The following is a 13,026-nucleotide window of genomic DNA, read 5'->3' on the forward strand; positions in this document are numbered from 1 at the left end:
TTGTGTTAGGTGTTGAGGTGTTACTTTCAGGGAGCTGAAGCAGATCCAAAGACAAACCCATTTGTAGGTTAATTGGCTTGGTATAAGCGTAAATTGTCCCTAGTGTGTGCAGGGTAGCGTTAAGGTGTGGGGATCGTTGGTTGGCGTGGACTCGGTGGGCCGAAGGGCCTGTTTCCCACTGTATCTCTAACTAAACTAAACAAGATCCATCCGTACTTAAATGTTGCTAAGAGTCTTGCCATTAACTGTACTGCTTTCCCTTACATTCCACCTCCCAAAGTGTAACACACACTTACGAACTTGCCATAGGTTTAGCAGGAGATGACCTTTCCCTGATGCTCCACATTTAATTTAATTTTAGAGATACAGCATGGAAACAGGCCCTTCAGCCCGTCGAGTCCATGCCAACCACTAGTTTTATCCAACACTCTTTGAACAATTTACAGAAGCCAATTAACCTACAAACCTGCACGCCATTGGAGTGTGGGAGGAAACGTAAGCACCCGGAGATAACTCACGAGGTCACAGTGAGATCGTACAAACTCCCGTGCAGGCGTCAGTGGAGTGTGGGAGGAAACCGAAGATCTCGGAGAAAACACTCGCAGGTCACAGCATCTGTGAGAGCCCTGGGACAATACCATCAAAGATCCTTATAAAATATTCTGAGGATCAGCTAGGAGGACAAACGCACCAACATCAGCGTTTTGGAGGAAGCCAACATGACCCGCAGCACCAACTTCGATGGACTGGCCAACCCACGTCTCCCGAAACAGATCCTGTACTCTTAAGGTCGGGGAGCTCCCGGCGGGCCAAAGAAACGCTTCAAGGACAACATCAGGAACAGTCTGAAGAAATTCCACATCACATCGAGCAACTGGGAGCACATTGCACAGGACAGGCGCTCCTGGAGGAAATCCGTGCAGGAAGGAGCTGCACGTCACGAAACGGAACTACGCCGTGTGGCAGGGACAAAGCGACAGCACCATAAGGAGAGAGAGCGAGAGAGAGAGAAGGGGGATCGACGACTGCCAATCACCGCCAGTCTCCACTGTCCACGTTGCACCAAGGTGTGTGGATCGTGGATCGGCCTCTACAGACATCTATCTGCAGTCCCACAAGTAGACAATCTTATGGAGAGGAGAGGACAGTCATACTCGTTGATGTAGTCAGGATCCATCCTGGGTCTCCGGCTCTGTGAGGCGGCAACTCTACCGCTGCGCCACCGTGCCGCCAAAAACCTCAGGTTTAGGTTTGTTATTGTCACGTGTCAGGTACAGTGGAGAGATTTGTTTCGCGTGCTGTTCAATCAGATCAGGTAATACTATACATAAATACAATCAAGTCAAACTCAAGCACAAAACATAGAGCAAAGGGGAAGATACAGAGTGCAGAATATTGTACCCACTATTTTTGTGCATCAGTTCCAAAGTCCAATGTCCGCACGGTGGTGCAGCGGTAGAATTCCAGAGAAATCAATGCAAGTTTGTCCATTTTACATGGAACACTTACAGATAATTCGCCCAATACCTCCGCTCAGTTCGCAATAACCAACCTGTTCCCCAGTTGGCTCAGCACTTCAACACCCCCTCCCATTCCAAATCCGACCTTTATGTCCTTGGCCTCCTCCATGGCCAGAGTGAGTCCCACCATAAATTGGAGGAGCAGCACCTCAAATTTTGCTTGGGTAGCTTACACCTCAGCAGTATGAACATTGTCTTCTCCAATTTCAGGTAGTCCTTGCTTTCTCCCTCCTTCCCCTCCCCTTCCCAGCTCTCCCACAGCCCACTGTCTCCGCCTCTTCCTTCGACCAGAAACGTCACCTATTCCTTCGCTCCATAGATGCTGCTTCACCCGTTGAGTTCCTCCAGCATTTTTGTCCACCTTCGATTGTTCCAGCATCGGCAGTTCCTTCTTAAACTTTCAGATAATTCCTCTCTAAGCTCCAGCACTAATTTGTTCCAGGTTAATTATAGACATAGACATAGAAGATAGTTTCTGGAGCATCATTATTCCACTGTAGGCATGGCTTAGCTGTAGAGGGTGCGGGAATCAAAGAATCAGGTGTGATTTACAGCAGGAAGAAACAGGGGTTTGTAATTTCAGGGATAATGAATCAGATCCATTCCGGTTTCTCCAACAGTGTGTGATAGAGCTATAAATAAATTAGTGTAAATCAGCCAGCACGGTGGCGCAGCGGTAGAGCTGCTGCCTCACTGTGCCAGAGACCCGAGTTCAATCCTGACTACGGGTGCTGTCTGTGCAGAGTTTGTACCTCCTTACTGTGACCGCGTGGGTTTTCCCCGGTTGCTCCGTTTTCCTCCCACACTCCAAAGATGTGCCAGATTGTAGACTAATTGGCTTTGGTAAAACAAAATGTAAATTGTCCCTAGTGTATAAAGTATAAAGTATAAAGTATCCTTTATTGTCATTTAGACATTTCAGTCTGAACAAAATTGTATACCTTGCAGTCATAACATAGAATAAAATAACAAAACACACACTTAACACAGTTTAACATCCATCACAGTGAGTCTACCAGGCACCACCTCACTGTGATGGAAGACAAAAGTCTTAAAGTCCTTGTCTCTTCCTTCCTTGTTCTCCCTCTGCGTTGAGGCGATCCAGGCTTTCGATGTTGGGTCCCCTCGCGGGTGATGGTAAGTCCCGCGGCCGAATCCGAGCTCCGCGAACGGGCCGGTTCAAACTCCGCGGCCCGGGGCGGATGAAGCTGCCGCCCTCCAGTCCAGCGGACGAAGCTGCTGTTGCGGGAGCTCCGGAGAATCAGTCACCAACCTGGAACCAGCGAGCTCCCGACATTGACGTCCACTGGGCCCGTGGCCGAAGCCTCCGGGGCTCCGAAGTCAGGCCGCCACCGCCGCAGCGCCACCACAGCCCCGAAGTCGGTCAGCCCCGTAAGTCCTGGCTCTGATTTATCTCGGAGCCTCGAGGTCGGTCCCAGTTGGAGGCCGCCAGCTCCACGATAGGCCTCAGCGCAGACTGAGACGGAGGCGAAGATACGACAAGAAAAGGTCGCATCCCCCGAAGGAGGAGACTAAAAACAGTTTCTCCCACCCCCCCTGACACATACACAACTAAAATAAACAAAATAAACTAAACAACAGGACAAAAGAAAACAAAAAAAAAAAAGAAAAAGACAGACGGACTGCAGGTGAGCCGCAGCTGCTTGGGCAGCGCCGCCACTTCCGGGAAAAGTGTGTGTAGGATAGTGTTAATGTGTGGAGATCGCTGGTTGGCGCGGACTCAGTGTTTCCGCCCTGTATCTCTAACGATTTGTCTAAAGTCCTGTCTGCAAGAATGGATCTTTCTCTTCTGATCCAGATAGAGTCATAGTTATAGAGTGATACCGTGTGGAACCACGCCCTTCGGCCCAACTCACCCATACTGGCCAACAATGTCCCAGCTACCCTAGACCCACTTGCCTGTGCTTGGTCCTCCTCTGGCAGCTGCTTCCATACACCCACCACCCTTTGTGTGAAAAAGTTACCCCTCAGATTCCTGTTAAATCTTTTCCCCTTCACCTTGAACCACTTGTCCACTGGTCCTCGATTCCCCTACTCTGGTTAAAAGACTCTGCATCTACCCAATCTATTCCTCTCATATATAATTTTGTATACCTCTATAAGATCTCCCCTCATCCTCCTGTGCTCCATGGAATAGAGACCCAGCCTACTCAACCTCTCCCTATAGCTCACTCCCTCTAGTCCTGGCAACACCCTTGTAAATCTTCTCTGAACCCTTTCAAGCTTGACAATATCTTTCCCATAACATGGTGCCCAGAACTGAACATAATATTCTAAATGCAGTCTCACCAACGTCTTATACAACTGCAACATGACCTCCCAACTTCTATGCTCAATACTCTGACTGATGAAGGCCAAAGTGCCAAATGTCTTTTTGACCACCTTATCTACCTGCGATTCGACTTTCATATCCACCTGTATATTTTAGTGGGACTAAGAATAGATGATTTGCTGTGACTGATTGACATCTAATTTCACACTACAGCACAAACCACCTGGATCCTGTTTCAAGGCATGACAGGAGTAATACCCTGCAGATGATAATACTATTTCATTTAATAAACGCAAGGCAATTTGTGTTCACTTTTGCTTCTGAAGATTACTTTTCCAGTCACCTTGAATAACATAACACACATTTATTTCGAAAGTGCGAGGAACATATTGCCAAGTATATGATCATATTAAGTTTTAATATGGAAGCGAGCGGTCAAGATCATCTCTGACCCCACTCATCCTGGCCACAAACTCTTTGAATCACTTCCCTCTGGAAGGCAACTCCGGACTGTCAAAGCTGCCACAGCCAGACATAAAAACAGCTTTTTTTCCATGAATAGTAGCTCTGCTCTATAACCAAAAACCTGTAGCCTCCTTTTGCTCTGGTATTTTACTTAATTCACATGTTTAATCAATAATGTTTTATTATTAATGCTTTATTATTATTAATGTTTAGTGTTATTCTGTCTGAGTCATTCATAACTGTCACTGTTATGTCATGTTGTCACTTGCGGGCAGAGCACCAAGGCAAATTCCTTGTATGTGAACACTTGGCCAATAAACTTACTTACTTATAATAATTTATTTCTAAAATTATTACTTTAACATTGAAAATTAGAAATCCAGTGTTTATTCAATGAATTTACTCCTAAGATATATTAAAACCAACCAGATCCAAAAGCAAAATTCTGCAGATGCTGGAAATCGGAAACAAAAAACAAGGAAGAGTTAAAGTTATAGATTCATACTGGAGACACTCGTACTATCATTAATTGGACTTTCCTGGACTTCATTAGTTTAAGTAGACAAAAGTGCTGGAGAAACTCAACGGGTGCGGCAGCATCTATGGAGCAAAGGAAATAGGCAACGTTTTGGCCCGAAACGTTGCCAATTTCCTTCGCTCCACAGATGCTGCCGCACCCGCTGAGTTTCTCCAGCACTTGTGTCCACCTTCGATTTTCCAGCATCTGCAGTTCCTTCTTGAACACCTTATTAGTTTAGTTTAGTTTAGAGATACAGCGCGGAAACAGGCCCTTCAGTCCACCAAGTCCGTGCCGGCCAACGATCCCCGCACACTATCTTGACCACATTAGTGACAATTAACTGCTATACCAAGCCAATTAACCTATAAAACTCTACGTCTTTGGAGTGTGGGAGGAAACCGGGTTACCCGGAGAAAATCCACGCAGGATACGGGGAGAACGTACAAACTCCGTACAGACAGCACCCGTAGTCAGGATCAAACCCGGGTCTCTGGCGCTGTGAAGCAGCAACTCTACCGCTGCGCCACCGTGCTGCCATCTTGCACTAAACTTGCACTTTATCCTGTATCTGTGGACGGCTCGATTGTAATCATGTATTGTATTTCCACTGAATTATTAGAATGCAACAAAAGCTTTCACTGTACCTTGGTACATGTGACAATAAACTAAAGTCAATAAACTTTAACTAAACTAAACACTCATACAGCACGGAAACAGGCCCTTCAGCCTACCGTGTCCATGCCAACTAAGATGTCCCATCTAGGCTAGTCTCATTTACCCATGTTTAGCCCTTTTCCCGCGAAACCTTTCCTATCTATATTCATAAGTTCATAAGTAATTGGAACAGAATTACGCTATTCGGCCCATCAAGTCTACTGCGCCATTCAATCATAGCTGATCTATCTCTCCCTCTTAATCCCATTCTCCTGCCTTCTCCCTGTAACCCTTGACACCCGTACTAATCACGAATCTACCTACTCTGCCTTAAAAATATCCATTGACGGCATTGACAGCCTTTGGTGGCAATGAATTTCACAGATTCACCACCCTCTGACTAAAGAAATTCCTTCTCGTCTCCTTCCTAAAGGAATGTCCTTTTATTCTGTGTCCTCTGGTTGTAGACTCTTCCACTGGTGGAAACATCCACCCCACATCCACTCTATGCAGGCATCTCCTGTCCGAGTGTATTCTAAACGCTATTCTAGCACTGACTCAACTACCCCCACTGGCAGCTAGATCCAGATACCCTCCACAATTTCTTACGGTCTTGGATGGAGCTGTTCCCAAACCATGCAGTGATGCACGCTGATAAAATGCTTTCTATGGTACATAGGCTGCAGAAGTTGGTGAGAGAAGTCGGGGCAGTGCCGAACTTCCTAAGTCTTCCAAGGAAGTCGAGGCGTTGGTGTGCTTCATAGACAATAGACAATAGACAATAGGTGCAGGAGTAGGCCATTCGGCCCTTCGAGCCAGCACCGCCATTCAATGTGATCATGGCTGATCATCCACAATCAGTTCCTGCCTTCTCCCCATATCCCCTGACTCCGCTATCTTTAAGAGCCCTATCAAGCTCTCTCTTGAAAGTATCCAGAGAACCGGCCTCCACCGCCCTCTGAGGCAGAGAATTTCACAGACTCACAACTCTCTGTGAGAAAAAATGTTTCCTCATCTCCGTTCTAAATGGCTTACCCCTTATTCTTAAACTGTGACCCCTGGTTCTGGACTCCCCCAACATCGGGAACTTGTTTCCTGCCTCTAGTGTGTCCAAACCTTTAACAATCTTATATGTTTCAATAAGATCCCCTCTCATCCTTTTAAACACCAGAGTGTACAAGCCCAGGCGCTCCATTCTTTCAGCATATGACAGTCCCGCCATCCCGGGAATTAACCTTGTAAACCTACGCTGCACTCCCTCGATAGCAAGAATGTCCTTCCTCAAATTAGGGGACCAAAACTGCACACAATACTCCATGTGTGGTCTCTGTAGGGCCCTGTACAACTGCAGAAGGACCTCTTTGCTCCAAAACTCGACTCCTCTTGCTACAAAGGCCAACATGCCATTTGCTTTCTTCACTGCCTGCTGTACCTGCATGCTTACTTTCGTAGACTGATGAACAAGGACCCCCAGATCCCGTTGTACTTCTCCTTTTCCCAACTTGACGCCATTTAGATAGCAATCTGCCTTCCTGTTTTTGATACCATAGTGGATAACCTCACATTTATCCACATTAAACTTCATCTGCCATGCAACTGCCCACTCCCCCAACCTGTCCAAGTCACCCTGCATTCTCATAGCATCCTCCTCACAGTTCACACTGCCACCCACCTTCTTGGCCATTGCTTCAATATGGCTAATCCAGGACAAATTGCTGGAGATATTTATTCCTAGGAATTTGAAGCTTTAACCATCTCTACTTCAGCACCGTCAATGTATACCGAGGTATGTGTACCGCTTCACTTCCTAAAAATTGGGTTGTAAGCCACCCAAGGGGAATATGAGGTGCTGTTGCACCAGTTTACGTGTGGCTTCATTCTGGAAATGGAGGAGGCCCAGGACAGAAAGGTCAGTGTGGGAATGGGAAGGGGAATTAAAATGGTTGGCAACTGGGAGATCCAGTAAGTCTTGGGCCGAAGGGCCTGTTTCTACGCTGCGTGACTCTATAACTACTCAGCCAGTTAGGCAGTATCCATGGAGATAGAACCAAGAACATTTCGGATCAAAATGGTGTTAAATCATCGCATTGTACAGTACAGAATCCAGCCCTTCCGCCCAACCCGTCCATGCCAACCAAGCTGCCCCATCTCAGCTCGTCCCATTTGTGGAAACAGGCCCTTCGGCCCAACTTGCCCACACCGACCAACATGCCCCATCTACACTAGTCCCACCTCCCCACGTTTTGTCCACATCCCTATAAACCTTGTCCATCCATTTACCTTTCCAAGTTATTTTAAATACTTTATATTACCTGCCTCGACTACATCCTCTGGAACTAGCTGCCGGAGGAGGTAGTTGAGGCAGGGACTATCGCAACGTTTAAGAAACATTTGGACAGGTACATGAATAAGGTAGGTATAGAGGGATGTGGGCCAAAGGCAGGCAGATAGAAACATAGAAGCATAGAAAATAGGTGCAGGAGTAGGCCATTCGGCCCTTCGAGCCTGCACCGCCATTCAATATGATCATGGCTGATCATCCAACTCAGTATCCTGTACCTGCCTTCTCTCCATACCCCCTGATCCCTTTAGCCCCAAGGGCCACATCTAACTCCCTCTTAAATATAGCCAGTGAACTGGCCTCAACTACCTTCTGTGGCAGAGAATTCCACAGATTCACCACTCTCTGTGTAAAAAATGATTTTCTCATCTCAGTCCTAAATGATTTCCCTCTTATCCTTGAACTGTGACCCCTAGTTCTGGACTTCCCCAACATCGGGAATAATCTTCCTGCATCTAGCCTGTCCAACCCCTTAAGAATTTTGTAAGTAAGATCGGACTAGTGTAGATGGGGCATGCTGCCGGTGTGGGCAAGTTGGGCCGAAGGACCTGTTTCCACGCTGTGTCACTCTGTGACTTATTTGTGAGGGGGGGGGGTGGGGGGGGGGGGGGGGGGGGGGACTGACAGTTCAGTTCAACTGCTAGCTGGATTTTTGAGTATCACAGCAATCTCTGAAAGAGCAAAAAATTGTGAATCCAATATCTCAGTGTTTGAATGATAGGCAATTTCTAGGGACTGTTTTGGAACACATCAATCTCCCATTTCAGAGGACAGAAAATAACAAATTTCTATTTTCTTGTTGCCTTCACAGCAGCTCTGCAAGGGATAGAAATCTATGAAGGAGACATGGGATAAAAACGAATGTAGGGTGGCACGGTGGCGCAGCAGTAGAGTTGCTGCCTCACAGCGCCAGAGACCTGGTTTCGATCCAGACTACGGGTGCTGTCTGTATGGAGTTTGTACGTTTGTGACCGCGTGGGCTTTCTCTGGAAGCTCCGGTTTCCTCCCACACTCAAAGACGTGCAGGTTTGTAGGTTAATTCGCATCGGTAAGAATTGTAAATTGTCCCTAATGTGTGTAGGATAGTATTAGTGTATGGAGATCGCGGGTCGGTGTGGAATAAGTGGGCTGAAGGGCTTGTTTCCACGCTGCATCTCTAAAGCTTAAAGGATATGGGCCAAATGGGACAAGTCTCAATGAGGCATCTTGGTCAGCATGAAGGAGTTGGGCCGAAGGGCCTGTGTCCATGCTGTATGACTCTATCATCTAAACGGCACATGTAGATCAGTGTCACTCATGTTATGAGTCATACTTTGTAGCTCCACTCACTAGTTTTACAGAGAGCATCTCTGCCCTTTCTCCCTCAGTCTTGAGTTACGTATTAAGATGAAGTTACCTATGCTGTAACGCTAATAAAGTCTTTGGATCTTAATCACTGTGAGTGTCATAAGTTATTCCAGCAGCAGAAGCTCGATAGGACCACAGACAGGAAGAAGCTGGGTAGGCTGGGACTTTATCTCTTTAGGCTTTAGAGATACAACGCGGAACAGGCCCTTCAGCCCATCAAGTCCAGGCCGACCAGCGATCACCCTATACACACTGGTCTAAAGGGCCTATCCCACTTTCACGACCTAACTCACAACCTTTTTTACTCGTGGACAGTTTTCATCAGGCTAGACAAAACGCTCCGACCTACTTGATGCCACGAGTACCTAGACTAGCATCACGACCTACCTACGACCTCGTGACGACCATGCTGCGAGTATGAGTCAAGGGAAAACTCGGCAGAGGTCGTGAATTAGGTCGTGAAAGTGGGACAGGCCCCTAAGATTGTTTAGTTTAGTTTAGAGATACAGCGCGGAAACAGGCCCTTCGGCCCAACGAGTCCGCGCCAGGTTTACAGGAATGATCCTGAAGAGATGATTGGGTTAACAAATGATGAGCGTTTGGCGGCTGTGGGCGTACTGCTCGCTGGCGTTTAGAAGGATGTGATTTCCAGCCATCCACCCAGCGCCCTCTACACACTAACGTTCTGCATTAAATTCCTAATTTTGCTCCCAATCACACGGTTTGATTGACCGTTGATTGCCCTTGCTGAGCACCTACACATTCCCTGATATTATCCCTTCACTCAAAGATGAATGTGCAAACATTTGCTACAGGATAGATGTGATGTGCATGGCAACAACGATGGTGATGTGTACGATGAAATGCCAGCAAATCCTCGGACAGCGATATTTTTTGAAAATCATTAAGAGAGATTATTGGAGCAGTTGCAAGATGACAACGGCCATTAAAATAATCCATGGACGTTTACGATTATAAATAATATTAAAAACATTATATAATATTGTGTAATAATATAAAGGGGACAGCACAGTGGTGCAGCGTTAGATTTGCTGCTTTACAGCGCCAGAGGTCCGGGTTCGATCCTGACTGACTTGGTGGGCCGAGGGGAGTGGTTTCCGTGCTGTATCTCTAAACTACTTCCGGAGCATCGGATGCGTTGCGATGCATCACAGCACGGTTTGGGAGCAGCTTCATCCAAGACCTGAAGAAATTGCAGCGAATTGTGAACGCAGCCCAGACCATCACACAAATCAACCCCCCTTCTATTGACTCCATTTACACCTCACGCTGCCTCGGGAAGGCCAGAGGCATAATCAAGGACCAGTCGCACCCTGGCCACTCCCTCTTCTCCCCGCTCCAATCAGGCAATAGATATAAAAGTGTGAAAACGCACATCTCCAGATTCAGGGACAGTTTCAATTCAGTTGCTATCAGGCAACTGAACCATCCTACCAAGAACTAGACAATAGACAATAGGTGCAGTAGTAGGCCATTCGGCCCTTCGAGCCAGCACCGCTTTTCTCTGTGATCATGGCTGATCATTCACATTCAGTAACCCGTTCCTGCCTTCTCACCATACCCCTTGACTCCGCTATCTTTAAGAGCTCTATCTAACTCTCTCTTGAAAGCATCCAGAAAATTGGCCTCCATTGCCTTATGAGGCAGAGATTTCCACAGATTCACCACTCTCTGGTTGAAAACGTTTTTCCTCATCTCCGTTCTAAATGGCCAACCTCTTTTTCTTAAACTGTGGCCCCTAGTTCTGGACTCTCCCAACATCAGGAACACGTTTCCTGCCTCTAGCATGTCTAATCCCTTAATAATCTTATATGTTTCAATAAGATCTCCTCTCATCCTTCTAAATTCCAGAGTATACAAGCCCAGCCATTCCATTGTATCAACATATGACAGTGCCGCCAGAGCAGTCCTGAGCTACTATCTACCTCATTGGAGACCATTGGGCTATCCTTGATCGGACTTTACTGAACTTTATCTTGCACTAAACATTATTCCCTTTATCCTGTATCTGTACACTGTGGACGGCTCGATTGTAATCACATATTGTCCGTCTGCTGACTGGTTAGCATGCAACAAAAACTTTTCACTGTACCTTGGTACACGTGACAATAAACAAAACTAAACTCATCCTACATTCTAAAGACGTGCAGATTTGTAAGTTAACTGGCTTGTGTAAATTGTCCCTAGTGTGTGGGATAGTGCTAATGTGCGGGGATCGCTGGTCGGGGTTAGGCTCGGTGGGCTGAAGGGCCTGTTTCTGTGCTGTATCTCCAAACTAAACTAATCTAAACTAAACTACACTAAATAGTTATAAAAATTTGTGCCTTCATTTGAAATAACCTTTCTTATTTTTTTATCCAAAAATAACAATAAATGATGCCAAAGAATTTGTAATCCCAAAACACGACAAAAGAACATAGAGCATAGAAAGGTACAGCGCAGGAATGGGCTCTTCAGCCAGCATTGCATTTTGCTAGTAGTACGAGTAAAGGTGTTGACTATTTTCTAAATGGGGAGAGGATTCAGAAGTGGTGCAAAGGGACTTGGGGATTTCTAACTATTAGAATGTTATCTTGTAATGTAAGTGCAGGATTCCCAAAAGGTTACTTTTGAAAGTTGAATCGGTATTGTTTAGAGAGGGTCAAAATATAAAAGCAGGGATTTATTCCTGGGGCTCTGTAAGGTGCTGGTCAGACCACATGTGGAGTATTATGAGCCATTTTGGGCCCACATCTCAGGAAGGATGTGCTGGCGTTGGAGAGGGTCCAGAGGAGATTTACGAGAATGATCCCAGGAATGATTGGGATAAAGTATAATGAGCATTTAACGCCTCTGGCTGGTTTTTAGAAGGATTATTATCTGAATCGTGTCAGATTAGGAAAAGGGGAGGTGCAACGAGACCTGGGTGACATCAATCACTGAAAGTAAGCATGCAGGTACAGCAGAGTGAAGAAAGCAAATGGCATGTTGGCCTTCATAGTGAGTGGATTTGAGTATAGGAGCAAGGAGGTCCTTCTGCAGTTGTACAGGCCCTGGTGAGATCACACCTGGGAGTATTGTGTGCAGCTTTGGTCAGCCTAATTTGTGGTAGGACATTCTTGCTATCGAGGGAGTGCAATGTAGGTTCACCAGGGTAATTCCCGAGATGGTGGGACTGACATATTATGAAAGAATGGGTCGACTGGGCTTATATTCACTGGGATTTAGAAGATGGGATCTTATAGAAACATATAATATTCTTAAGGGATTGGACAGGCTAGATACAGGAAAAATGTTCCTAATGTTGGGGGAGTCCAGATCCAGGGGTCACAGTTTAAGAATAAAGGGTAGGCCATTTAGGACTGAGGAAAAACGTTTTCACCCAGAGAGTTGTGAATCATGGAATTCTCTGCCACAGAAGGCAGTGGAGGCCAATTCACTGGATGATTTCAAGAGCGAGGTAAATATAGCTCTTAGAGCTAACGGAATCAAGGGATGTGGGGAAAAAGCAGGAACAGGGTACTAATTTTGGATGATCAGCCATGATCATATTGAATAGCTGCGCTGGCTCGAAGGGCAGAATAGCCTACTCCAGGACCTATTTTCTATGTTTCTATGATGAGGGGGGACCTCATTGAAACGTACCGAATAGTGAAAAGCCTGGATGTGGAGAGGATGTTTCTACTAGTGGGAGAGTCTAGGACTAGAGGGCCCAGCGTCAGAATAAAAGGACGTACCTTTAGATAGGTGATGAGGAGGAATTTCTTCAGCCAAAGGGTGGTGAATCTGCGGAATTCATTCCAGAGATGGTTGTGGAGGGTATTTGTATTGTCATTGGGCATTTTTAAAGCGGAGATTGATAGGTTTTTGATTAGTATGGGTGTTG

The 13,026-nt window shown here is 46.2% G+C and overlaps 1 protein-coding gene across 1 annotated transcript in view; it reads right to left on the reverse strand.

Annotated features, from left to right (window-relative positions):
- rnf182 (ring finger protein 182) overlaps positions 1 to 13,026 on the reverse strand; it is a 29,962-nt gene that overhangs the window by 12,285 nt on the left and 4,651 nt on the right. The window lies entirely within an intron of this gene.

Source organism: Leucoraja erinacea, chromosome 2 (genome assembly GCF_028641065.1).
Source record: "Leucoraja erinacea ecotype New England chromosome 2, Leri_hhj_1, whole genome shotgun sequence".
NCBI classification, from domain to species: domain Eukaryota; kingdom Metazoa; phylum Chordata; class Chondrichthyes; order Rajiformes; family Rajidae; genus Leucoraja; species Leucoraja erinaceus.